Source organism: Tupaia chinensis, unplaced genomic scaffold, assembly GCF_000334495.1.
Source record: "Tupaia chinensis unplaced genomic scaffold, TupChi_1.0 Scaffold145652_1, whole genome shotgun sequence".
Classification (NCBI taxonomy): domain Eukaryota; kingdom Metazoa; phylum Chordata; class Mammalia; order Scandentia; family Tupaiidae; genus Tupaia; species Tupaia belangeri.
The window spans coordinates 2,658,999-2,663,556 of NW_006205509.1; the positions used below are offsets into that span (position 1 = coordinate 2,658,999).

Consider the following 4,558-nt stretch of genomic DNA (forward strand, 5'->3'; position numbering starts at 1 on the left):
TTGTAGGAAAGTGTGTGATGGTCTGTATAGTTATTTGTATTAAGTGAGACTCATTGTGATGTCTCTGCATTTATTTTATTGCTTCAACTTAAAAATGGATGGCATAATATAATTTAGCCTGTGGCATCAGTGATGGAAATGATACCTTTCTAAAGGGGTTTATCTTAATGTGCTGCTTCTTGAAGGCTTACACCTCTAGAACTGTGTTCCCTTCTGTTGTGCCATCTTTTTTTTTTAAGTATACATATATATATATAAGTATGTATATATATATATATATATGTGACCAGCCCTGGTTACTCCCAACTCCCCCACCTTGCTTCTCTTTGGACCATGAAAAGCCCCTGAGTAGTGACTTCTGGAGCTGGGTAACTTACAAAGTGAAACAACCTTTACATGGAGAAGTAATTTGCATATGTGGTATAGAAAGCTGTTATTAGGTATCACAGGTTTACTTTAAACCATTTAACTTATGCTCCAAAGTAACTGTAATTTGATGTTGGTAGGATAGCAGATTATGATGAAAAGCTTTAATTGTATGTTATAAAGTCATAGTTCACATGCTTAAATCTGGATTAACAGAATTTAAGCAATTCTTGACATGTATGAATGTCTCCTTAATATACTGATTACAAAGCATTAAAAAATAATAATTTTTTGAGAGGTTTTTGCTATAGGGTGTGTGCGCTCACCAGAAAGACACAGACAGAGAGACAGAGAGCAAGAAAGCAAGAAATCATCCCCTGAGGGGGACGGCCACACTACAATCCCTTGTCCAGTCTCATCTCAGGATCTTGGACACGCACGCACATGCACCCGGTGTAAGTTTAAGCCACCAGGTCTGGGACTCAAATCACAGTCGACTACATGGCAGTCCAGTAACATAGCCATTATGCCATCTGTTGGCCCCTCTTTTAAAATAATTTTTTAAAATATATTTATTTCTTTCAAAAGAAAGACGAATCCTATAGCAAAAACCTCTCCAAAAAAAAAAAAAAAAAAAGACGAAGAGAAAGAAATAGCACTCTCAAAGGTTTTTGGTTTTTTGTTTTCTACAGGGTGTGCACACTCTCCAGAAAAAGTGAGCTATCACCGCCCTCCCACCCCCCACCCCATGGGGACAGTCACACTACAATCCTTTCTCCTCTACTCTCCTCTTGATTTTTTGGGCACACACGCACACATACCCAGAATGATTTTCAAACTGCCCAGTCTGGGACTTGATCTACACAGTCAGCTCTGTGGGATCCAGCTATTTAACCTCCATGTCACCTATTGGCCCCCACCTACCACAGGGTCATAACTCTACAATCCACTATGGGCCTCAGTCAGTACCAGATCATGAACACACATGTGCCCAGCACACTCATAGAGGTCTCTGGATGCAAACCTGGACCTTTCTCATGTAAGTCAGTCTTGTAGAGTGTCACCTTTTCTTTTCTCTTCTCTTCTCTTCTCTTCTCTTCTCTTCTCTTCTCTTCTCTTCTCTTCTCTTCTCTTCTCTTCTCTTCTCTTCTCTTCTCTTCTCTTCTCTTCTCTTCTCTTCTCTTCTCTTCTCTTCTCTTCTCTTCTCTTCTCTTCTCTTCTCTTCTCTTCTCTTCTCTTCTCTTCTCTTCTCTTCTCTTCTCTTCTCTTCTCTTCTCTTCTCTTCTCTTCTCCTTCATTCTCCTCTTGGGATCTTGGACACGCACACAAACGCGCCCAGCATCAGTTTAAGCCACTGGGTCCAGGACTTGAACCACGGTCGACTACATGGGAGTCCAGCGACATAGCCATTACGCCACCTGCTGGCCCCATAGAGTGTCACTTTTTACCACTGGCCCACTGTCTGGCCCTGGAAGTCAGGATTTTTAAACCCTATTTTCTTTGTTTTTAAGGTTTTTGTCATAGAGTGTGTGCGCTCACTAGAGAGAGAGAGAGAGAGACCGTGAGAAAGAAAGTAAGAAATCATCCCCACTGGGGATGGCCATGCTGCAATCCCTTCTCTGTTTTTCTCCTGGGATTTTGGGCACACATGCACATGTGACAGCATGATTTTCAAGCCAGCAGATCCAGGACTTGAACTGGCATTAACTATTTGGGTGTCAAGCTTCTTAACCACCATGCCACCCACTGACCCCAACCCTACTTTTCCTTTCTTTTTTTAGAATTATTTATTTAATTTTATCCATTATTATTTTTAAAATTTGACTAGAGAGGGGACCAGCAGGTGGCATGGTGGTTAAGAAGCTTGACACCCAAATAGTTAATGCCAGTTCAAGTCCTGGACCTTGTGGCTTGCTTTCTCACTTTCCCTCTCTCTCTCTGTGTATCTCTCTCTGGTCAAATTAAAATAAATTAATGAATAAATAAAATTAAATAAATAATTATAAAAATAAATTTGACTAGAGAGAGCAGGAAAGTGAGAAAGCAAGCCACAAGGTCCAGGACTTGAACTGCAGTCAGCACCCTAGCCAACATTCCACCTGCTGACCCTCTAACTCTACTTTTCTAACAATTACCATTGCAAGTCAGATTAGAAGACTTTGTACATGTAGACTAAGATAATCATCTATATATTTAAATAAAGATCCTTTGGTGATCATCTCAGAATCCAAACGCCATGTACAGACACTGCCATATACAGAAAACTATGCTAGCTATCTTTGCAATTTGCTTTGTAACTTTTATCCCAGATACATTCAATACTCTGAGAAGACTGGATCACACCATAGCCGAATATCAAATGATGAACACAATTTCTACCATGTCTTGGGCTTTGAGGGCACATAATGTATGTCTTCATTTAATAAAACTGTGTTAATACACATCACAGAGCAAATGACTTACTTCACTTAGGTGATATGAGAAGTCCAGCAATTTGATGCCAGGTGACATGAGAATGGACTATGTTCCACTGAAGTTATACTGCTGACACAATGCCTTTTAAAAACTCCTCACATAGTGGTTTTCTGGTAAATATTTATTTATTTTTCTGAAACTTTTAAAAATATTAATTAATTGACATTCATTCCCTAAGCATCATCACAGCATACAAAATATGATTTCCCATTCAGAATATACTGCATAGTTGCTTAATTATGCTTGTTATCATCAATAATTTTCTATTTCTAGTTTCATATGTATATATATATTTTTTTTTTCCCCCACATGTTTCTGACACTCTGCCCTTTCCCACCCTCCTCCCACACTATCTCTGGTGTTTACAGTTGTTTTCTATTGCTTTTTCCTCCACATTTTCTTAAGTAATTTAACTACTTTCAATAGCAAGTTCAGCTGGTAATTTCAAGAAAAGCAGTTTTAACTTTAATAAATCAAAAAAATGCTAAAGAATTTTGCTTAAAATGTCAAGCCAGGAAACAGGTGAGGATTCTGTTCAAATAGTAGGTACATGAATCTATCAACAGCTCAGGACAGGACAAAAATCCTTAAAACTGGAAAACAAAGCCTAGGAGAAAATCAGCATTGTTTTTATCACAAGTCACAGAATGCTATTTCACTAGTTCAGTCTCATGTACTTAAATCTATATTCTTTTGTAGTTCAATCCTCCTAATTAAATTCTGGGATATAATATTCAACTCCAGATTGTCCCTACGATTAAGTTGGCAATTTTCTTAGTTTTTGAACTCTTATTTCTGTGTGTCTGTTGTATTTAATTTTCCTGGTATAGCACTCCCTTGAGAACTTCTTGGAGATCTGGTCTGGTGCTGGTAAATTCTTTCAGATTTTGTTTATCTGAGAACATTCTTGTCTTTTCTTCCCATATGAAGGATAATCTTGCCAAGTACAGTATTCTTGGCTTAAACTGCTTTTCCCTTAACACTTTGAATATATTTTCCCATTCTTTCCTTGCTTGCATTGTTTCTGATGAGAGGTCTGCTGTTAGCCTGATGGGATATTCTTTATAGGTAACTTGATGTTTCTCTCTTGCCAGTCTTGGTATCTTGTCTTTGTAGATTTGGTCAATCTGGCTATAATGTGTCTTGGAGAAGATCTTTTTAGGTTGATTCTGTTTGGTCCTTTGTATTTCCTGGGACTGGATCTTTGAGTGTCTCTCTAGGTTTGGAAAGTTTTCTTGCAGGATTTCATGGAATAGATTATCAATGTGCTTAAGAATCTCTTCACCTTCTGGGATATCAATTATAAGATGTTTGGACATTTGATGATATCTAGTATTTCTCGTATATTATTCTCATTTTTGGGGGCAATTTTCTCGGTCTTTGTGGTGGATTTTTTTAGGCCAGCAATTTTCTCTTCTACACCTGAGATTCTATTTTCTGTGTCATCTAGTCTGCTTTTAATACTTTCAAGGGAAATTTTTACTTCCTGTACTATAGCCTTCATCTCTAACAGGTCCATTTGATTCTTTTTTAAAGTGTGTAATTCCTCTTTTAGATCTTGCAAGAATTCCCTCATCTCCTGGAACTTGTCAACTCCTTTCTCCTGTTTCTTACACAGTTCATTGTCTCTCTTCTCTTCCATCTCTGTTAGCTTCATCAGTATGAATATTCTAAATTCTTGTGTGTGTGTGTGTGTGTGTGTGTGTGTGTGTGTGTG

At 38.1% G+C, this 4,558-nt stretch overlaps 1 long non-coding RNA gene across 1 annotated transcript in view; it reads right to left on the bottom strand.

The window, feature by feature from the left end:
• Nucleotides 1-2,829: 2,829 nt before the first annotated feature.
• The window catches only part of LOC102496121 (uncharacterized), a 21,082-nt gene continuing 19,353 nt past the window's right edge, over nucleotides 2,830-4,558 (bottom strand). The window contains exon 3 of the long non-coding RNA XR_337368.3: nucleotides 2,830-2,980. This is a non-coding gene — a long non-coding RNA (uncharacterized LOC102496121). The remainder of the gene's footprint in view (nucleotides 2,981-4,558) is intronic.